The 24,297-nt window shown below is 40.1% G+C and overlaps 1 pseudogene across 1 annotated transcript in view; it reads right to left on the reverse strand.

Moving 5' to 3' along the window:
• Positions 1-1,450: 1,450 nt before the first annotated feature.
• The window catches only part of LOC110053218 (uncharacterized), a 32,740-nt pseudogene continuing 9,893 nt past the window's right edge, over positions 1,451-24,297 (reverse strand). The window contains exons 2-8 of the transcript XR_016202821.1: positions 12,306-13,493; positions 9,163-11,492; positions 8,225-8,261; positions 7,438-7,755; positions 6,365-6,640; positions 5,402-5,695; positions 1,451-4,540 (exon numbers count right to left, since the gene is read on the reverse strand). The product of XR_016202821.1 is annotated as an uncharacterized LOC110053218 (transcript). The remainder of the gene's footprint in view (positions 4,541-5,401; positions 5,696-6,364; positions 6,641-7,437; positions 7,756-8,224; positions 8,262-9,162; positions 11,493-12,305; positions 13,494-24,297) is intronic.

A 24,297-nucleotide genomic window follows, 5' to 3' on the forward strand; every position in this document is an offset into this window, starting at 1 on the left:
AAAATTTTGGTTCCTCAGCTGCTGCTTTTGTGAAATGAAGTTCATTCAAACAGAAATTATGTTCAGTAAAATAAACGAAAAAAACAACACGACCTTGTGATGCTAACCAACAACAAATTAGTGATTTCTTCTTTATTGATCCTTGTGACACTGCTAGTTGTTTGCAGGTTATATTGCTGTGTATGGCCAATTAAAACAGCAACTAATCTTTGTCGTCATTTTCAAGGCTATTGTTATCTTGCAACAATACTGTACCTTCAAAGGGTCACGTGCTCATAGTGTATCTCCCCATTTTAATTTTGCTCAGCCCGGCCGCGCTCGTTTGCTCGCTGGATTGCTCGATCTCCCCACCTGCAAAAAGGATAGGAAGCGTCTGCTACGCAGGCTTTCACAGTGTGAATCAATTCTATGGAGGGCTCCTGAAAACCACTCATCAAAAGTGTAGTTTATGGATAAAAATAGTTCATTAACGGAAACGATAGTCATTTTTCTTAAAACGGCTGAGGGATCTTCTTTAGAGACAAAAGAAAATTTGATATGTAGACACAAATTTCCTTGGATCAGTTTTCGATATTAATGTATGTTACTAGCACTACACCCATATTCCCATTCAAATTTACAGAATGGTCTACCAACCCATGCTGTGAAATGAAGATTATCTGGTGGAAAGAAACTTTATGTTACTATTAGCTAAAGCAGCTTATAGCACTAAGCATGGCAAGTTGTCCCTTCACCACCTTGATGAACGCGTTGGTGATCATAGCGGTAAAAACAAGACCTGACAGCATCTTGTTAGCCTGTCTGGCTGGGACAGACCTTTTGGTGGGAGTTGATGCTCAACCGAGTCTCATAATGGTAGAGATTTTTGTCTTGGATGGCTCATCACCAGCTGATTACTGCTGCTACTTAGCGGTTGCTTTAAGAATGTCCTTCATTCCTCCTCAACATAGCTGCCCCATCTGGCTTTAATCTGTATATTCTAGTTACGTTTATGTTTAGTGGTATACCATGGAGCTAAGAAAATAGAGAGGTTAACAGTCGGTGTACAAAATAAATCATAAGTCTGCGTGTAAACCATTTTGTGGACAATGTATATAAATCTTGGCAGTTGAAAGGTGGCAAAAGCTAGTTCGGTTGAATTGTGCGGTTTAGAGTACATAAAGTTATTCTTTCGCAAACTTTCATTCACAAAATAATAATAATGATAATGATAATGACAATGACAATGACAATGGCAATGGCAATGATAATGATAATGATAATGATAATGATAATGATAATGATAATGATAATGATAATGATAATGACAATGACAATGATAATGGCAATGGCAATGACATTGGCGATGGCAATGGCAATGATAATGATAATGTGTCCTTAACCATCTCGGCAGAAATTCATTTCTTACTGGATAACTCTGATGCACTTCCTCAGAAAAGTAAAGACAATATTTTTGCAAAACTCGTAAGTTTATTTAAAGTAGAAACAACTTAGGCCTGTTTACAGGGCGAGAGGGTCACCCTAGCAAGCGGGTTACCCTAGCACTCACACATTTCCTCTTTTTTTCTTTGTCGTGTTTACAAGGCAGCTAGGGTTACACAGGTAGGCGGGCTACCCTATCTGCGTGCTAGGGTTACCCTGGCAGGCTGGTTAACTTTTTCCCTTGTAAACACTCCAGGTAGGGTCAACCCGCCTACCCGGGTTAACTTTCTAATTGTTTCCAGACCCTTTGAGTGTATCTGCGCATTAAGTTGTCCCGGTTTGTAGGGTTACCGTACTTGTGAAATTTCGCTTGTAAACCCGGGCTACCCTTTGCCCTCCAGCTAGGGTTAACCCGCTTGCTAGGGCAACACTCCCTCCTTGTAAACAGGCCCTTAATGTAATTAGCAAGCATGGGTAATCGCTTGAATTAAACATTTGCACCACGGTTCATATTTGAAAATTCCCTCGAAATTGCACAAGCCTTCGTACGAGAGCAATTTAAAAGAATTTTAAATGTGATATGGCTCGAGCTTTGGTACTATTACCATTTTGTTCTATGACTTAAACTACGAACGCCAGCGCACAAATTTGCTCTAAAGATGTTCAAATTAAAAATTAATGATAAATTTGTCTGTGTCACCCCATCACGATGAAATACTTTCTACACTACCCATATTTGAAGGTCCTTCATTGTCTATTTCGCAATAGCCTTTTGCCTCTGTTTCAAAACGAGTCTGGATGCGAAACAATTAACAAAGAACAGACCTTTTCAAAGTTTCTGACGCCATCTTATTAAGGCGAACTCGGCAAAAATTACAGTAAATGTATCGGGAAAATGAAGAATCTAGCTGTATTTTTGAATGTAAAACTAAAGATATCAGGCAAATTAACTCGCTAGAGCAGCCATAATTATAGTTTTCATTTTTCCATTCATTTCTCTGTAAAACCGAGTCGCAATTTGCGGGAAAATTTAGAAACATTTGTATGAAAAATTAGAAGTGCAATTTCTCGCATCATAACAAATATATGTCCTTGAAATTTGACCAAAAAAACTTTCTGATGGGTATCTCCTCTTTGTAACTCATAAAATACTCAGAAAGTCAATCACTCTAGACTTAACGGGCATCGAACTTTTAACCGTTTTCCAATATATTTATACTGCAGTTTTTGGTGTGTTTGTCCCCCAAGCAAGATGGTGTCAGAAACCGTGAAAAGGGCTTTTGTGTTTCACTAACCCGAGCATTTACATGCAAATCAAATTTAGTTAATTATATTTCACCATAAAAGCTTCCGACGACTCCTAATGTGAGATTTAGGCGAAAGGCAATTTGGAAAAGGCCTAATATAATACAGGCATTATTCAGAAAGAGGAAGAGACAGCTTTCCCCGAAAATGTATCCAAATTATTTAAACAAGCGACTTTTATCAACATCCTTTCATAAAATATTCAATAAAGGAAAGAAAAAAACTAGAATTGGTGGAAGGCTGACCAAATAAGTTCACAAATTCACTCAGATGTTTTCTACTAAAAATCTACTTCATGTATATATTTCACTCAGTTTATAGTTGATTGGCTATTCATGTTTTTTTTTACAATTCTACAATTGAAAACTAGTATCGTTCCTTACCAGAATTTCCGTAAGAATTCTGGTATTATCAAGGGTTTTCGCGTCAACGGCAAACCGCAAACGGCAGTTTCAGGTTAGGCGTTTGCATGAACCCGTTTAAAATTTATGGCCTCTACCGGTTTAACTACAAAAACATGAAAGAATTATCTCACTTGAAGAGGCCACCATATTGAATTTCCCGACCGTGACAACTGTTTGATTTTGAAATGGCAACTAAGAGACCTATTTGCACTCGTTTGCTGAAAATTTCATTTAAACATGCACTAAAAAGACTGCTTTACATAACTTTCTTATCGCTACGTGGCATAAACAGAAATTTCAGGATAAAAAACTTTCAGGTAAATCACTTACGTGAAAACCTTCTTCTCGGTGTTAAAAAACCGCCTTAAGAACTCCGAAGGTGACCGCATCGCTTGGTCACGTGACTTCTAGCGGTTTGCCGTTTGAGCTGAGGGTTCCGCTGAAAACCGTCGGGCTAAATGTCACTCACTCACTCATCCTCATCGAGCCCATGAGGACTCTTGAGGTCACCAATGTCTTAGTTTTACTTGAAAATAGCAACGAGTGTTCGTCTACATTGATTTATACGCTGCTCCCAAGGTTAACACTCCTATGAAGTAATTCTAAAAATTATGTACTATAATGTTGTTTTCCGCCTATGACGCGACCCTTAAGCAGGTTTTTTTTGTTTTGGTTTTTCCTCTGAAGAAAATCGTTTTGAAGACGATTGTTTCTTTTCTCAAGAATTATCGATGCATTTAAACATTACTTATAGAGCAATAGATAGCTTTATCTTATACAGGAAATACAAAGTATCCTTTATTTTAAAATAGCTTGAACATTAAGCCTCCATTGGCGCTAGTCTAGCTACTTAACTCATGTAAACTAAGTCAAAATGCATACAGTGTGTCAAAAATAATCACACCATCGAGGACGTCCCTACTTAATACAAACAATCTAACTACTACGATAAAAATGCGATAAAATACAATTAAAAAAAAGTGCAGTTTAAAGCTGAAAGACTGCAACTCAGCATAACTGCTCCTATAGAACTTTACTACTTTTTATAATCATTCAAGGTTAGGTCATGATATTCCAGGCGTTTCTGTTACATACCTTCAAACTTGTGTTATAATCGATTGAAACCTACATGTGCGTACGTATTTGATTCAAACCATGAACATGCCATGAACGCCAAAGCAAGCGCTACCCAACCCTTTTAATTGAACAACGACGCACAGGAGGACGTTTCTGTGGATACCTTTCTTATTCAGTCAGTAGCCTTTCACTCAGACTCCGCCTGATAATCTTTGGTCTTGCCTTTATTAGTTCTGTAGAGCTTTCTTGTTTCCTTGGCTGAGGTATTCTTGAACACTTTGGGTGACGTATTCAATGACTCTCATCAACAGCTTGCTTAGCGGCTGTAGTTTCTTGAAAATACAAGCAAAACGGAAAATTATCAAAGACGGAACACAGAACGACTCATAAGATGAGGTGTGATGCACAATTCGTCGGTATATCAGACAAAAAAAGCCATGATTGCCAAGCTTTTCAATCATTCCAGAAACCTCATGTCAGCCAGACAAATTAACCTATTCAGTCACTCTGGCGCGTTTGTTTAACTGTAAGAATAATGACGTGCAGTTTGACTTACAGAACCAAAGGTCTTTTCGCTTTACAGAAAAAGTAGTGTTAATCCGGTTTTTTAAAGTAATGAAGCAGATTAATGGTTGAGCAGTATAATGACAAAAACAGTAACTCCACACACACGAAGTGGCAGATAATTTAAAGCTACTGAGTGAAAGCCAATAAAGATACAGCAATCAGCCAAACACGATGTATTTTAATAAACATTAACATGTATTACTCAGTTTTGTGTGGAAAGAGATCAGTTCAGGTAAATACCGCGAGAGTTGAACGTTTTTCCATAGGGAGCAGACATAACCTGAACCAGAGGTAAATCCTTCCGCTCAGAACCTAATTGGGATAGAAGTTACTGAAAAACTGAGTGTAAAAACGTCGTACAAACACAACCGTTGATGGTTTTTAGGTTTTAAGCCATTAAATCGTTAAAAGGATTCATAAAAAATAACTTCAATGAATCTCTTCTGCGATAAAGTGGCTATTTTGAATTCTATTGTTTCAAATAACTATTATGGGATGCTCAGGGGCAAATTATTATGTATTTGCCCCCTAAGCATCCCATAATAATGCCGGAAAGGTCCATTAGATGCAACTGTTGCCATCGTTATATTTTCATCATTTTATTACAAATCCTAAATAATTCTTACCGCCGATGAATTTTCTTAACGCATTCACAACATCAAGTCGTTTCATCTTTATCAGGGTTTGGATTAGCTGCTTCAGTGTAAGGTCTGGATTAACTTGAACGATGTATTCCATGAGCTTTTTGGTTGGGCTTGGAATCCCTTTTGGCTTCAATTCATCGCATTCATTCCTAGAGATACCAAGCCTCCGGGCAAAATGTAGCCAGTTTTTCAAACCCGGTGTTTCTTTGTCTAATAAGATGGCTACGTTATCCAAAAGGTCTAAGTCCTCAAGGAGAGAGGTAATTGTACTATCCTCTACGAAAAGAAACAAAGAAAAGAAAAAATACATATTAAAAAAGTAAACAAAATGACTCACAAATGGCTTGTTCTTCAAAAACTTTCCTCTGACCGTTAACCCTTGAATGGGGACGACTAGAGGCAAGCAACAATTCTTTTGAAGTTGGCCAACCCACGAGTGAGGTCCAGTGGTCAGCCTGCTTGCAGGCTCGACCTCGACGGGGTAGAGTTAATTCTCTAATATCCAGCTATGTTAATACAAGTGCTTCGTGGACCTTAACTACCCTAATTACCCATCAACTACTCCTTCTGGCTTTGCAGCTGACGTAGTTGGTTAATAGAGGGTCAAAGAATCCGAGTATGTTCATTTTGTCAGGATATTTAGACAACAATTGATAAAATAATCATGTCTTGGTAAGACCAAAACCATCATCAGACTAAAATGTGCATAAAGGGTAGGTCTTAATTGCATTCTTATTTGTGTCAACAGACACTACAACCAATCGCAACTGCTAACGACCAGACCAATCAGGCGGACAACTACAGTCGTATTGTCATTGTCTGACTATTTTGATCCCGAAGTTGACTACTTCTCTAGTCGGTCAAATGTAAGGCAGAGACATCCTACAGACTAAAAAACACATTTTACAAAGCTCACCAGTAAGCTAAATTAAAAAATAGTTCTACCTGAAAGCTTGTTTACTACGACGCAAACATCTTGTCTTTGCATATCTTCCAAGGCGGTTTTCATTTCTTTTACAGTCAGCTCAGGTTTCCTTTTTTCAATAATGTTTAGGACAGTTTTCGCACAGCTGGAAGATGTACTAATTTGTTGCAGCGTCTCATGTGGAATGTCCATCGTTTGACCTAGAGCTTTCCACTTCTTGTAGTGGTCCAGCTGTAGACAAATGCTCTCAAAGGTTTCTGCTTGGTCAGCCCGAAAGTCTCTTACCGTTGCAGTAGCTGTAAAATTAAAATACCAGTAGTCACCACAACAAGACTGACTTAAAGCACCCCGGACTGTCTTGTCGAACATAGTTCTTATCTATATACATCATTTTTTCTACATATTACAACTTTTCAGTTAAATTCTGATACAACTTCTGTATTTTCAATATTTTAAAATAATTAGTGATGTGAACAGAGTGAGCTTGCGTGACCTGTAGTTTACGAGTCTTAAAAAAGAAAATTAATCAAGCAGACCGTCTCGGCTTAAGTCTGGATTTCAGAGTTTTATTGCAAAGGACTTCAAAGGAAATTTCAAGAAAACATTTGAAATGACTTCTTATATGCGATATAGTCTCGCTGTAAAAAGGGAATATGATAAAATAAAAAAATAAGAATAGAATATGTCAAGCCTCCTCCACCACCTCCTCTTCCTTCTCCTACTGACACTTCCGCAGCTACTACTGCTGTTACAAATTGCACAAATAAAAACATATTTTACTCCTAACCACTGCCTGTGCTAACTAAGCTACCATATCGCTGCTCCAAAGGTCATCTCACAAGCTTGAATCAACCAAAGGGTAAGCTCTAACTTCAACCACACCATAAGTGTAGCAAATGCTGTGAGATAAATTCAAACTAACGCATAACAAGAACGCTTCTAAAAAACGTTGTCATCATGTTTCAAAAGTGTTTTCAATAACCTCAGTGTTAAAGCGTAATTTCGCTGCGTCTAAATTCAGGCAGAATATCGTACAGTGGAACACATTTCTTAAAATATGCACTGTTATCAGAGGGAAAATATGAAAACTCACCAGACAAACTACACTGTTCCAACATCTTCACAAGATCATTTCTTACTATGTCGCTGAGGGCATCTTTGAACGTTTGCACTGAGAAGTAAGGGTCACGGCCTTCTTGAAATTCCAACATGTTTTTACTGGGGCTATTCTCAGGATTGTGTTGGCACCTGATCACAGTCTCTTCGGAAACTTTAAATTCTTCAGCGAGATGTAACCAATACTGGGTGGAAGGTACATCTTGGTTACCATGACAGATTGGTCGGTCCAGTCGACGAGCAAACGCATCCATAACATGGATGTTGCTTACAACTGCGTCTTTCACATGAACGTCTGTGAGAAAAATAATAGCTAATTTCAAGTATCAAATTAACCACAGTTAGAAATGATTGAATGGGAGAAAAGGACAACATAATTGTATTTTAGTCACAAAGTTTTTGAATCAAGAAACCTTTCTAAAAAAAACTTATCCATGCATTACTAGCATACTTGATGTCGAAGTTCTCATAGGCTATGCTGAAACTTAAAGACACTAGTTTGTGGTCTCTCCAGAGTTTAAGGTCACAAAGTGTGAAAAAAGCCGACATGCTGTTGATGAATCAGATGATGTACTGGAAGCATGCCAACCAAACTAAGTCAACTCCGGCAAGCCATATTTAGTACTTGGTAAAGTAGAACAATGCTTTTTCAACCAAACAAGGTGTTAGGGAAGTGAAAAACGTAGTGAGGAATAAACAAAAGCTCATATATATTCATTGATTAAAAGCTACCATCGTAATTGAACAGTAGAAAAAACGGTCACCTCCAAAATAAAGCATGAATTTGTCAATACCCTGTTCCTGTGAAATTAGAAGAAAAAGATTAATTAGGAAAAAATAACCCAGCGGGCAATGCGACAGGTTAGCTAAAACTCGACGCATGAAGCCACACTTGTAACTTGTAAATCTGCTTGTGTGTGTATATTGATGTTTCAAGTATCTTTGTTAGGCATCAGATAGAAAACAAATCATTCGCCCAAGTTCTATTTTATTGGCGTTGGGTGACTGGCTGGAGGAGATTTCAAACCTTACAACACTTTATTCAATGTACAAAACAAATGTTGCTCAAGTGTAGTGAATGGGAGAAGTTTTAGGAGTAGGTTCTTTTTTGTCTGCTTATAAAATGCACAGTCAGGTATGGTGTATTATAATAACTGCCTGTTACGTAATGTCCAAAGCTTTAGGGGATTGGTTACAGCCCAACCCTCTGTCCATTTCGAGATGGCACTCTAGTATATGTGGCCAGTCTAAACTATTACCTGGGAATTTGACTTACTGTTGATAGAATTATTTGCTTTAGCTTCTGCTTGACTTAATTGACATTATCTCTCATTAGTATATACCACACAAGTACAATAGTGTTTTCCGCGCATTCTGATTGGGTAGCTTGCGGGTGAATAGCAAGTACTATCACCTCTGAGCGAACGGAGAAAAACAAAATGGTTTCCTGTTTCGCTTCGGTTACCGAGCAGCAAATTTTATCGACTGACTATTCAACTTGTGTGATACATACTAAAACAGTTATTTACATTAGTGTCGGTGAAAGTGGTGGATATTTACCTCCACATCGGTAAATAATGGTTAATTATTGTATGCAAAGTAATGTATTCAAAAAAATTATTTCTGGTTTGGTTAATTAAAAATGGGTAAATTAAAAAGAAAACCGAAATCAATCCTTTGAAACGAAACATTAATACATTACCATCCATGCAAATTCAAACCAAGGTACAAACGTCTCCACAGGAACTCGAGTATCTTCAGCAAAGGCATCCTTGGTGCAAAATTGTTCTTTTTGTAAATCAAACTCAGACCAGAAGTGAAGGCACTCTTCTTTGTCACAACGATTCATGTCATGCCGGCGACAGCAGCTGACTGAACCCTGTTTACAACAGATTGGACAAAGGACAGAAAATTCATATTCCATGGAACTCAACCAAACGAACTCTGCGCACATTCCTCGTAGCATGGATTCTAGTTGGCTTCGCACCATAAGGCCAATATTCACAGCTGTGGTGTCACTTTTAGTGTCTGCATTTTTGTGAACCACAATCTCAATAGAAGATGAACGACAGACCAGGATGACTGAGTAGCCTTCCGTGGAATGAACAGGAAATCTGGCAAAATTCTGGTACATGTCCTTGTGCAATGGTCTGAACTTTTCTTTGGTACACCACTGAAGGAACTTTACTACCAATCGTGGAAACAAGCCCAGAGGCACTTGAACATACATGCATTCTTCACAAGATCTGGCATTTGGGTTACCATAAGGAAAGCTCAAGGGATGACGCTGTTTAAATCTTATGAAAAGAGGAGGAAAGATGGCAGAAGCAAGAAGCTTGGTGGCATTATCATCTGGAGGACACATCAGCATGGATGGCACGAGGTATTGCTTGCTCTTGTCCTCTGTAGGCCAGTGACATAACAAGCTAAACTTCTCCATGATATGAATGAGGCTCTCGACTGTGTTTTCTTTGGTTTCTTCCTTGAGAAAGGGTTGCCACACTATTTGCAAGAGTTGATCATCCAGGATACCTTCATTCTCAAGCTTTTTCCACAGTTCCTCAAACTGCTCATCATTAGCTGCGGGGTCATAGCGTTTGATGGTTATTACTCTCTTGAACAGATCGATCAACCACGGAAGGTCTAAAATCACCATTCTCTCTAACTCTGGGGTGCCATCAAAATGAACCAAGATTCTCTGGTCATGCAAAAAGTTCAGCAAAGTATGAAACTCTTGATCATCACCAATTTGACACTCTTCACTGGCAACTCTCCATGCTTCATCAAGAGAAATGAATGGCTGACCGCTGTCACTTTTGGATTTAAGTGCATCCTCAAATCTTAACCACTTGATTGGAATGATTCTCTCCATTTGTGGGAGCCCCTTTGCAACTGCAAGTACTTCTTTCCTCAAGCGCTTGACTTCTAGGCATTCATCTGTACTGCCAGACTTTGTGTTGTCCACAGTAAAGAACTTTTTCGTGAGATGTTCTCGATATGGGTTGGCCTGATCCGACAAAGAGCCATATATTTCACTGGCCAGCTCTGAGGCATGAGGACACTTGTCAGCATGGGTGCACACTAAGATAACTGGAGGCAGCATGTTTGGCAATTTCTTAGAGCGGCTAAACTCTGTCAGTGAAGGGTTCTTGCTTTGACCTACCATAGAGGAGACTGAGGACAACCAGAAGTACAGGTAGTCTTCATTTGTCTTTCTGCAGAAATGGTCCTTTTTCTGCTTGAAAACGCCTTGCTTTACAATGGGAGGGGCTCTGTCACGTGGATTTCTACTAAGGTCGTACACCAGGATATAAATTGCGTTAGAAGTCAGGAAGAGTGGGTGGGTGACATAGTAAACTGATTGTCCGCCAAAATCCCAAAGAATTGAATACACTTTGTCTTCATCTTTCCTTTCAGACTGCAGAAGTAATTTTTCGACACATGCCGCTGTTGTATCTGGCACTTCTTGCTCAAAAAGTTCCTCCTTTCGTTTCTTCTCATCAAGTTTCGGAGACCAGCTGCTAACCAACGATCCTGAAGTTTTTGATTGTTCTAAATTCTGTTCACCAAGCTCATTGTTCTCCTGTGCTGGGGAATCAATGTCAAGGTTGTACTCTTCATATTCCGCTTGCAGAGCGTTCGAAGACGGAGCCTTTCCTGTATTTTGTTCATCTACAAATTCAGAGACAATTTGATGGCTTCCGTCACCTTGGAAATCAGCCACCATGCATTGGGCTATTCGGTGTGGAAGCGAAACAGCAGAATCGGAATCTTGTTCCAGCTTTCTCTCCCCTGTGCTCCAAATCTCAGTTGTTACACTGAAATAAGAAGGATCTCTTTCTATTCCGTTAGTGCTGTCTTCCTCATGGTTGAAGTGCTGCCCTCTCAAAGACTTCTTTAAGCTGGTCTTTCCAGTTCGATCCTGTCCAATCAACATGATTGGCACCCTCATTACACGGGTCTTGCCCTGTTCAAGAGCCTTGTTATAAGCTTTGACGGCTAAGGGACCTCTGGCAAGAATCTCTGTAGGGACTGAATCATCATGTTCCAGTTAACAATATTATAATGCATTGGTATGCATTGCAAGCATATTGAACGTATCCCAGCCTAACATGACATGTTGTTGATGTGTTCATAAGATTATGCTCTGAAAGTTACCTTTTTCTGTTAGGCATAATCTTTGCCACTAGAAAAAAGTCTTCTTGATTCTGCCTAGTTTCAATTCAGTACAACGTCCTACAGAATGCGGATTACAAAAATTTAAAAGCCATTTACGACCGAAGTGGCCGGTGCATGTGGTGCAGCCATTATATTTTTTGTGTGTAAAATTGTGACTTGTTCTTCAACACTGTCTGACATACAAGTAGCAGTGCATCTGAATGTCATTATGCGAACTGTCCAGTCAGAAACTATCCAACATGCTGTTCCTCAACAATAACTCATATACTCTAACAAAGGGTATCATAAGGGGTTAATGGTGTTTTGGACATCTATTCTTAAATAGAACATATATAATCCCCAAAAGCTTTAAGGAAGAGTCATGCCACTGAAGGCTCAGTTGCTGTTGAATTTAGTCATGGTTCAGGACAATTAAATTCTATCGAAGCCAAGGCCTTCAAAACATGGTTGTAAGCCACTTAATTACTCTTGCGTCTATATTTTAACAGAGACAATGTAAAATGGAAATTTGTGGCATACACATATCAAAACGTTTGGCAAAGTTATGCTGTCGATGACACCGATGCTTACCAATGTTTCAGGGTTTTTGTCGTGGGTGTCTAGACTAAACTAGTGTGATAGTTGACAGCCACAATGCATTGGGCTATTCGGTGTGGAAGCACTTACCATGTTTGGTAATCATTTTCTCCACCAGCTCATTGCATTGATCTTTCCAGTTAAATCTATCCATGTATTCTTTCCTGAGTTGCTCTGCTTCCAAAGCACGGAAGGTTGGGTCTTTTGCTCTCACTGCCTTAATCTTGTCAGCCCACACCTGAGGATTATCAGACTCCACGACATGGTTTGCTCCAGAGGACAACATCTTCAGGGCCATAGCAAGTCCAGAATTTCAGCTAACAAGAACAGGTATATTGGCAGAAATGGCATAAAGACCGCTCAATCCAAAACCCTCAAACCTGGAAGGCATGATGACAACATCAGCATCAACAATACACTTGGCCCAATGTGCAGTGGTGCCCACACATGACTTTATAGTGAACTGATTCCAATCCAGGCTTCTGGCCTGGAGTATGGTTTGCAGGTCTGTAGAATCACTGCCAGGTCTTGAAACAAAAAGGAGGTGATAAGACTTGTCCTGCAATGATAAGATTGCTTCAACAGCAATGTCACAACCTTTGGCATTGAAATACCCGGCAGAATTTGCCGCATCAATTAATACACAAAATTTGTCACGATTTTCATGGATTTTATGGACACTTTTCCCATTTTGGTGTAATTCTGGAAAAATTGCTGGCGTTAGACAGATGACACTGGTATCTTTTCCAGAGTAGTGCAGCGCAAACCTGTAGGCTTCAGCTACTTTGGGGCCAATCGTAACAACAATATCCGCCTTCTCACACAATTCTATCTGCCTCTGATGTTCCTCTTCAGCTGTACGTGCAATAGATATGCCCATCGCATCAAAGAATTTCACAACTTCTGCCCAGATGGTATGCGCAACATGAATCCATTTGCAGTTTTTGGCCTTGCAAATTTTCTCAGCTTGTTCTCGTAGTTCAGGTGTAAAAGAGTGCATTATCAGATAGTCCATTTCAGCATTGTCAGGAGGAAAATTCAACAGCTCACTTGGCAAATTTCCCTTGGTATTCTCATCTTCGAGAAGTTCAATACTTGATTCAAGTTCAGACCGTCTATAGGTATCTTTGGGCACAAATCCTCTAAATCTGAGTCTTGCATCCCTGGCTAAGGTAAGTGCTAACAATCTATTTATAGTTGTATTCCACGCCCGATCATCTCCTGCCATGATAACCTCAACTTTTGATCCACTTTGCCTAGGCCCTGATGTTGATCCCACTGAAACGAAAACGCATTTCTAAATAAATTGGGACATAAGCTCTAGTGATTCAGTGTTACAGTACCCACTGCTGAAGGAAAAAAAAATCCCACCACATTATTAATTATACAGCTCTCTAAGCTGTCTGATTGTAAAGTTCTCCAGAATGGAAACAGATCAGATTGACAATTGAGCCTAAACGTTGTAACGACTAGGTGGCAACTGAAAAACAAAGATTACATTCTACTAGTACGTGCTGGTGATGTGCAGGGAAAAGGTGATCTTTGCTAAGGTCATCGTTATACATACTTTTGCCGCATTAGCCTTTGACTAGGTGTTTCCACAATGGCCAAAGAAGAGTTAACTGAAAATGTCATGAGCTGGTGGAACTCAGAATTTCAGCTCTAATTTTGTGAAACCAGGAGCCATAATCGGGGACGGAGACCATAAGCGCGCGCCATTTCTAGTATTGTGGCTGTCCCTATGATATGGGACAATTTGCCATTTTAGAACAAATTGCGCCATCACGTGCGGTACACGGGCGTACATGCCGCGAGGATTTTTGCGCATGTAGCGAGAGGGAAATGGCGTCCGAAATTCCCGAAATTTTTTATGCTTTTGGCCCACAACCCAATACGTTTATGTCTGTTGGAATTTTGCCTAAGTATTTTCGTCGTTAGCTGCTCTAACTTGAGTGAAGTAAGACAATGTCGAATTTAGGTATGTCCCACTTTATATGGCTAGTGCTGAAACCAGGAACGGTGGAACGCCGGATCACAGGAATACTTAAACCCGGAACGCCGGAATACCGTAAGACCAGGAATACTAAAACCCGGAAGGCATGAAAAATCCTAAATGCCGTATTAATAAAACCGGGAAAACAAAATTACTAAAACCAGGAACACATAAGAAACCCTAACGCCGGATTACTAAACCGAGAATACTAAAACACATGATTCGAGCTAAAGAAATTGTGCACGATTAAGTGGCCTTTCCCAGCCAAAATATAATTATGATAATGTATCTACTGCAGTCAGGTGTGCGTTAATCCGGGGGGGGGGGGGGGGAGGAGGAGGGCGAAACCAAAAGAAAAACGTCGGGAATGCTGTTCGGAAAATTTGTTCAACGTTTCAACTCCTTCTTCAAAGTCTTTCGTGGTAAAAAGGTCGTCGGGTTCCAAGGTATAGCACTTCACCAATCGATTCTATTTTCATTCCTCAAACAACTTACACGACCATATTTAAGCAATAGACCACTCTTGCTATGGGTTTACTAGCGCAATAAACCACGCGGGATGTTGGGAGAACGCGAGAAAAGCTTGTAAATCACTCTCCTAACGGTTCGTGATTTACAAGCTTTTCGAGTGTTCTCCCAACATCTCAAGTGGTTTATTGCGCCGGTAAACCCATGGAAAAAGTCTGTCAATGGGAGGAAAATTTTTTGTACTTTCGTGATCAAGTTGCTTATTCTCATCAAATTCATGAGAGGACGCGACAAACCAATCACAGCGACTGAAAGAATGAAAGCATAGACTCGGTGCTGGACACGAGATCCGCAGAGCAAAGCGACGAAAACATTTCAGGATAAGAAATTTTTAAGAAAGGAAAGGAAACGGTTATCGGTGAAAGGCAAAAAGTGTATTAACTCAAAAGTATTATGTCGGGGAAATGCAGGGATTCGTAGGTGGAATCGGTCATCACGAAAATAAAAGGCTGTTCGAAAAGTGCGCGAGAAGTCCAAACGATAACTTTCGAAAGTTTTGCGATTGGAAGGTTAGTAACAGTGTGTTTCTCTCTGTATTTTGCTAAATATATGAAATAATGTATGGAATGTGGAAATCAAATTCATTTATCGTGTTATGCATGCATGCATAAAGTTTAAACTCAAAATTTCTGATAGAAAGAAATCTTTTCCTTGCTTTTTTGACAACCCAAATTGATCAGTCAAACCCAGCTGACTTTGTCCTCCACAGACCGTGGAAAGCACCGAAATGAGTGTTTAAAACTTCCTTAATCTTAATCTCAAGCGTCACCGGAATCGGCGTAAAAGTTTTGCCGTGGCAAAAATAAAAAGCTTTATATGACGACCAACTTCTGGTCCTGTTTTTCCATGCAAAGTTTCATGTATATGTTGAATGAAAAGATATTTGTGTCATTGATATCTCAGCCAGTGGAAGGCAAAACTGTTTATTATATTTGTCATCGCTAGAGTTCCGAGTTGTCTAGTTCCCGCGTAGAGCTGCCATAGATCGGGAACCGTGGTTTACTGGTACAATAGAACATAGCTTTAGCAACTCTATTGACCAATCAGAGCGTGCGTACTATCTCAGTTATTTTATAAAGTTTTATAAGCTGTTGATTTCGGCACTGCATTTTCTATACTTTTCTTGTCATCCTTCACGCTTATCGGTTGCCAAAATCTCTTGAACGACTTTGTTGCGGTATATATCCTGACTGAACGACAACTTGAAAATGCTGAACTGAACAGCGCGATGAAATTACGAATTAATTGCGGATATTTTGTCAGACAGTTTCCTAACTCAAATGGCCTTGCAACCTACAAGAGAAAGCAGAATCTGCGATTTTGTATTGACGAATAATAGCGATATGGTTTGTGACGTCGAAGTTGTTGAACCAATTTCGGACCATAAGATCATTACTTTTAGTATGAACGTTTATTCTTATCATCGGATATCATCTGAAAGAGAGTTTTATGACTTCAACAAGGCTGACTGGTCATTCTTAAATGAGTTGTTCGAACACATCCAATGACACTATGCGTTTCTTTCCAAAGTTAAAGTGCCTATGAAGTAAAAAATAATTGCTGCTGATTTGAAAGGCTTTTCAAAGTGAAGAAGAATGGCGTTTTCGTTTTTGGAATATCTTTTTTCGTTTTAAAGATATTCACGTTTTTGTATTATAAGTGATGACGTCATAGGTGGTTCCACTAAAACAGTTCAACACTCAATCAAGAAAATCTCTAGAAATATTAAAACAGTGTTCTTTAAACTTGGCACCAGAAATGTACATCACAAAAGAAACAAAATAACACCCGTTGTGCCGTCGCCATGACAACAGCTATGCTGCTGGTCCTGTTTTAATTAAAACCAACATTACCAGATTTTATCTTAAACAAGGATCATCCACTCCCAACAATCTAATGGGGAGAGTTAAGACAACATGGGAATCATGTGTGTTCCGAGCAAGACCCTCTGTCCCTTTTCGAAGGGTTGCAAATTGGCATATTTTGTTTTTCACAGAAAGAGACTCGAGCCAAAAGTGTTGCCATGGCAACAACACAAAAGGTGTCATTCTGTTTCTTTTGTGATGCACATTTGTGGTGCCAAGTTTGAAGAACACTGCTCCAATATTTCTAGAGATATTCTTGATTCAGTGTTTTACTGTTCAAATGGAACCACCTCTGACGTCATCACTTTCCTCATTTGCATAATACAAAAACGTAAATATCTCTAGAACGAAAAAAGATATTGCAAAAAGGAAAACACCATTCTTCTTTACTTTGAAAAGCCTTTCAAATAAGCATCACTTATTTTTTACTTCATAGGCACTTTAAATGTTAAATGTTGGATTTTTATAGTGGTTGATGCACCTAACTACTAGAACTACTAGAAGGTTTTTAGGCGCATGCCACTTAAACTGAAAGAAAGAAATATTTCAAATAAACATAATAGCCCTAAAAATCCCAAATGGCGAGAGGCAGACCAGTTGGCTATTTACAAGCATGACCGAGGAGTTGAACTAGGGTCTACCGAGAAACAACTCCAGCTTATAGTGGTCAGAGCGGGACTTCAACCCGAGACCTTGAAGTCCGGGGCCCTAACCACTCGGCCACGCTGCCTCCGTACCTCCACTGATATGAATGAAGTTTTGAGTGCGTGGACGAACCTATTTTTTACTGCCGTCGATGAGCGTATCCCAAAAAAGAGGAAGAAGAAAATTCGCCGGGACCCATGGATTCCTCTTGATATAATTAAACTTGTACAGAAAAAGAAACGATTATACACCGAATGCAAATATGGCGGACCGCTCGGTTGGCGCCCGGGACGAGTCGCATGCAAGCGAGGCTAGTGAGGCTTTGATGTTTTGTTTTGACAGAAAAGTGTTGCATCGTCGTCGATCTGGTCTGTTTTTGTTTCGCCCTCCCTATAAGTTGTTGTGTTCCTGAATGCCACCAGAAGGAATTGAAATCTTCCACAGCAGAGAAAGTGTTTTTTTTTTTCGTTTCCGCGGTCGCCTCTCGGGGATAACAGACGAAGGTAAGTAGTTTACGATCGCCGAAGGAACTGTTAAAGTTTGTTCGTTCAGGCTGGAAGATCTTAGAAAATGTGTAAGCGACCGCATTTAGCTCCAAGTCGTTTTCATTTGGCTCAAAGTATTCACTGGATACAACGATGGGGGCAGTTGAAGTTCATTCGCTTGGTTATTACACCGTAGTATTTGTTTCGTGCGATTCCGTGCGAGTGGACGCGAAGTCAACTTCTTCCTTTGAGACAAAGGATGTTTTTCAAGAGGACCTTTTCTTTACTTTGGGGGAGGTACTGGCCATGTAAATCGTGTTGGAACACCACCAGACACCACATAAGCTCGTCATTTAAACGATTTTTCTAAGATCTTCTAATGTGAAATGTAGCGAACAAACTTTAGTTCCTGCGGCGACCGTGAACTCCTTTCCTTCGTCTCAACGAATTGCATTGATCCACTATTTTCCCTAAGCTTAAGAGGCGAACGGTGGAAAATTTAGATCCCTTCTCGTGGCGTTCAGAAACACAGCAGCTCGTAGCCACAGCTAAATAAAACAGACCAGATCGACGACAAAGCAAGACTTTTCTGGGAAGCATTGTCAAAACAAAACATCAAAGTCTCACTAGCCTCGCTTTCATGCAACTCGTCCCGGGCGCCGACCGAGTGGTCCGCCATATTTGCATTCGGTGTATACAAAAGGGCCCAGCATAGTAATAATGATGAGTCGTGGTACAATTACAAAAAGGCAAGTAGTCTGTTGAAGAAATTAAAGAATGCAAAAAGGCCCACTGAAAGTACCTAAACAGCTTGGCAAATGATATGCACAATAGAAACGAACACAAGCTTTTTTGGAACTATGTGTAGTCTAGGCGTAAATTTAAAGGATATGACCTGATTGTCATAAAATAAGACACTGGCAACATGTTAACGGTGGTTAAGGTGACATCCCTGAGTGCACGAATGAATATTTTGCTTCAGTATTTACAACAGAAAACTTTGAAAACTTTCCCACATTTGGTCAAGTTATCAAAGACACGGATCTTAGTCTTCTGCGCTGTTCACCTAAGGACGTTAGCAAGATTTTAAGTGAGTTGAAAACGCGTAAATCTCCTGGACCGGACCCTGAGTATTCATTCCACGACCTTAACGAAATGCGCTCGTACTCTGGCTCAATCACTTAATGCGTCCCTTGCATCAGGCATTTTACCGAGCAACTGGAATTTGACTGATATCACTCCTTTGCATAAGAAAGGTGCTAAGAATGTTCGCGAGAACTACCGCCCTATCTAACTAACTTTCGTTGTGTGCAAATTGTGTGAAATAATAGTTAGACAGCATCTTGTTCAGTGCGGGATATCTAATGAGATCTTCATTTCAGAGCAATTTGGCTTCCTAAAAGGGAAATCCTGTCTGTCGCAGCTATTATCTCCGTTTCATGATTTGGCAGGTGAGAGAATTAAAGCCTTTGGCTCGGTGCCACATGAACGGCTTTTGATCAATACTCGAACATATGGTATTTGAGGACCACTCTTGTCTTGGCTTAGATGCTTCCTCACCAATGGATACCAGCGAGGCCTTGCACTGCGGGGACACTACTCAACTTGGACCTCCATTTAATCCAGTGCACCACGGGGAACTGTGCTAGAACCCGTTGTATCTCTTATTTATTTTATATTAATGATATCTCAAGAAAAAATTCGTCATACACAAAACTATTTGCAGAAGATATGAAGGTGTACAGGGCACTGAGGTATGCTAAGGAGGATATGGAAGAACTACAGAAAGATCTAGGAACCATGAATGGCAACTGAAATTTAACACTGATAAATGCGAATGTATTTCGAAAAAGGCTGATAATTCAAGCCCTCAATACCTTTTATGTGGTAACCAGTTGAAAGCTGTATCTGAAGTCAACGACCTTAGAATTTACATTATTTCAAACCTGCCATGGAGCTTGCGAGTCACCAAATGTGCAAATGAGGCAAACAGTGTACCTGGATTTATAAGACGAACAGTGAGTCCCAAAAATCCTGAATTGTTTTCTTAACTTTATAAGAGCCTACTACCTCAGGTCCGATACCGGAGTATTGTTCTCCAGTTTGGTGTCCGCACCTCAAAAAGGACTTAAGCACCTTGGAGAAAGTACAATGTAGAGCATCCAAATGCGCCCTTAGATGTATTGTGAGAGACATGTCCTAATACGAAGAGCTGCAGGTTCTTGTAGTGGACCACATATTTTCTTCCTCCAGCGTCAGCACTACCTTCTCGCTCTTCGTTGGGTTCAATTGCAAGTCTTCCACCAAACGCTTTTAGTAAACTGACATCAACTCCTTTTGACCTTTTTCTCCAGCGAAAGTGGATAGCTGTTGTGCTCCTCGCGCAGCTCTTTAGGATACTCCAGGTACACTTCTAGTATCCACCACTTCTGAGAATTTTCTTTCTTTTGTGTTATTTTTTCTTCATGACACAGAAGATATCTTACAGACTTTGCTATCCGGAAAACTTCAATCATTCTCATCAAATACCTCAGTCGGAGAAGATGCTGATTATTGCAAATCGTGGGATGGTACAGAAATCGAGGAGCAACTTCCTTAGAACTTACGGTTAGAACTATTATTATGCTTGTCATACAAACCTTTTTTATTTGACATGCACCTCAACTGGAAGCCTAAACGACCAATTTTGTCAAGTTTTTAATGCTAAGAGCTTTTGACCCGTAAATTCTGTTCAACTACGGAATGTTTTAATAGTTCCGACTCTTTTGAACCGAAAACTGGAAGAATATTTCGCTCCTGTTCGAAGTCGACATTACAAATCTGTCGAAATACCTGTGTGTTTCACGGAGTTCACTTCTAATAGCACTTGTCGTGATGAAATAATAATTGTGTCGCCGCCTTTTGATCTGAATGCGAAGTTTAAGGCCAGGACGATTTGACTTGTATTTCTCTTATTATGTAATTTGTGATAATCGGTATTGACATAAATTAATGTTTTGCCGACACGGAACAGAGAACCGGGTGGGAGAGTAGTTCGCGAAGGCTCATGGGTAGTACGTTTGTAAAAAGAGACGGTTGAGAAACTTGTGACATTCTACGGTCAGCTTTGCCACTAGCACTTTCCCATAAGTTTTATTTTTATTGTGTAATTAGCGTTATGTGATTTGTTTTTTTTTCATTCTGTTGTTTATAGGTCAACCTTAAAACCCCAAAGGTGGCGCCACTACATTTGGTCGGGGGTACACGGTCCCTATTTTTCCTCACAAGAGGTTTTTGGGGTTTACGTGTCCGGCTTTGGCGCATTTAGGACGTTACTTGATGTATCTCTTATCCACTTTGTTGTAAGCTTATTGTCGCAAATAAAACATATCTTGGGCCTGGCTGACCAACGCGCCCATGCCTCAACCTTTCAGTGTGTTCGGTTGTGTAGTGAAGGCAAAATGTTGCTTTAGTACGTCGTTGTTTAGTAAATAAGCTTGTGGTTAAAGAGGGTCCACAATAGGGTTCTCAGATCCCGCTTTCCCGTCCATTTTTTCCTGTTAATCCCGCCATCTCGCTCTTTTTAGCCTGGAAATCCCGATCCCGCCTACTTTACAAAGACGTTTCTGCGTTAATGATTAATTTGTTACATTAATAATTAGTTTAATTATTAACACAGAAACTTTTTAAAAATATATATGGCATAAAATATCAAAAAAGAATTCAATGGGTAACAGATAAGTAAGCACAAATAATTCTAACGTCTCTTTTATGTAAACGGTTTACTCTTTTGTTTTCTTTTGTTCTCGTATCAGTAAAAGAAAAAGATTGTTCATTCCCATATTCAAGAGATGGCCCATAAACGCACTTGACAGTTTCTTTTAAAGCTTTCAGCGGCTTCAGTTTCCTTGAAATCTGGGCTCAGAACTTTTCTTTCCCAATGAAGGCATTCCTGCTCGAACATCCTTTTCGTAATATATGGTGACGGAATTTCGTAATGCCGCATACTTCGTTCGGGAAACCACTATCACCGCCATTCGGTGAGGCCATCCTGGCCAAAACAAGCCATGCGCTCTGGAAAAGGTCGAAAGAGTAGAAAAAGGAGAAAGGATCGGGGGGATTACAGACCCAAACATCGAAAATGTCGGAATGGACAGATGTCATTGATGTCAGAGGTCAACGCAAATGATAGCCTGCGTAGCTTGCAGAGATGCCAACCTCTGGAAATCTAAAATCTGGAGATTTTTTTGCCAGACACCACCCCTGCTTACCCCCCTACCTCCGCCAAAAAAATCTACCACCCCCCCCTAAAATGACCCCCTGCCCCCCCCACCCCATTGTAAATCTTACTATCACTCACGAAATGGCACGCAGGGGCGGGAAATTAGCGGGAAAACCAGGAGGCTTTTGTCGTGGTTTGTTATTGGTTAAACAGAGATCCAATCAGACATTCGTTTTTATGGCCGATATAAATAAGAAAGCCTTTGTTTATTTTCTGTCGACGTGTGCTTGAAAGTCAACGATGCAAAAACATGCATTAAGAAACGGTGAAACAAGTTGAAAAACCCGAAGTTGTATCAATTTATGGATACGATTTCAGCCTTAGTGGAGCAAGGTCTTTGAAAGGTTCAAAGTCATTTTTTATCGGAGAGATTTGGTGACCTGTAGGGGAGACCGTGAGCTTCGTTCCGTACCCGGGAGACTCCCGGATAATCCGGGAGAGTTGGCATGTATGAGCTTGGCGGTTTAAGGATTTTTTTTAACGCGGCTTTGGCGCTCGTTATTGCGGCTTCGCCGCTTAAAAACCGCCGAGCTACGCAGGCTACACAAATGATCGCAATAGGACTCAAAGACCTCATACAGTCTCATGATACTAACGTAGTCAAGCGATAATGGATACGTTTAACAGAACCTTACAGGGTACAGAGCCGTTAATTTTTATTCATTACTTGAAAACTGACACAGCTATACGCACAAAAGGTTCGTTTCTGCCAGCTTGTGGTTTTTGCGCTGGTCAATAACAATTTTATGAGGTCACGTAGGAATTGAAATCTCGTATCCCGCTCTGTTCGCCTTGCGAATCCCGCATCCCAACCCCATAAAAACATGAAATCCCGCTCCCACTCGTAATTGTAATTCCCACTTCCCGCCCCTGTTTTCAGCTTAAATCCCAAATATTACGGCGAAAAAAAGCCAAATCCCGCATCCCGCCAAACCTATTGGGAACCCTCGTTAAGTGGTTCGTACAGAGATGTACGTATAGAAACTACATGCAAGGTTAAGTTTAATTTCGCAAGTTACCTACCATAAAAGTTGTTGGTTACAAGACAGCGCTGCGAACGAATTCTTGTCTATTGCATAGCAGTCAAACTATAGTTAAATAGTTAAAGCTACTCTAGCTTACTCTTAACCCCGAAATTTAAGACATTTTGGTATATTTTCGTGTCTCCAAGCACTACGGTTACATTTAATCACTGATGTAATAGGAACCTTCAAAGGCTTTAAAATTTGGGTAATCAGTATTTGCTTGTGGTTTGAAAGCGGCGATGCTTCTAACTCGATAATGTCCGTTTGGATCCAAATGAGCCGTTTAACTTGAGAATTAACATTAAAACAAAAGCGAAGAATTTAAAATGCTTATCTCTAGCAATCAACGTCCCAGAAATGCCCAGAGAATTCCCTTCCGCGGCACGAAATTGGCTCAGTCAAACATTGAGACAAATTGCCTCAATTTTCGGGTTTTTGTACAGGCCACACTTTTTCGCCCCGGACCACGTGACCCGAAACGATTGACCGCGGGGAAATATTGAGGCCTAGGAACTAGGCAAGAAAACATTCACTAACAGCAACACGTATGTGAATACGTACAAATCGCGATAGTCACCAAGGTTATTGGTTCTGCTCGTGCTCATACTCTTCCGTAATGCTGTTGTCATTCAGCGTGGTTTAAAACGCCTCCTTTGCAGGCAGCTTTGCCTTACTAAACCTTTCAAAAGAATCCTTGTATTCGCACGCTTTAACACTCGGCAAACCGGCAATTTCATTTTCAATCAAATCAGTAAATCTTGTTTTTTGTTTCTTGCGCAAAAAGGAGAAGACCAGCTTTGTATGGGTAACCTTCTTCATACACGAAGCAATTGGCCAAAATTATTTCTAAGCAATTCAAAATCGGCGATGTATCTCTCTCTCGCGGCCCTTACAGGCTAAAGAGGCCACTTTCGTCTTTCGTCTTCGTCCTGCGAAATTGATCCATAAAACAATTCCAGCACGTCCAACGAGAGCCATTTTGCTGTTTATACAAAGGCAACATATTTGTTCAACAAAAAATAATTCTGGAACAAATTGAACCCGTAAAACACCTTAGAGCATTATTTTGTAAAATCGTGTTGCGCACCAACGGGTTCTTTATTTAGTTTTCAAAAGGAAAATTACACGGCTGGATGGATTTGAAAAACAAAAGAATAGGATTTCCCTAAATGAAGCAGTTACGATTTCGTGCTCAAAAAATTAGTTGACATCATTGCATGACGTTGCGGTTTTATAAAGGGACTACGGCTGCACAACCTCGTGTTGCATTCCTTAAGGCT

The sequence above is a fragment of the Orbicella faveolata genome, unplaced genomic scaffold (assembly GCF_042242905.1).
Source record: "Orbicella faveolata isolate gen_17 unplaced genomic scaffold, um_ofav_v1 contig_37, whole genome shotgun sequence".
NCBI lineage: Eukaryota > Metazoa > Cnidaria > Anthozoa > Scleractinia > Merulinidae > Orbicella > Orbicella faveolata.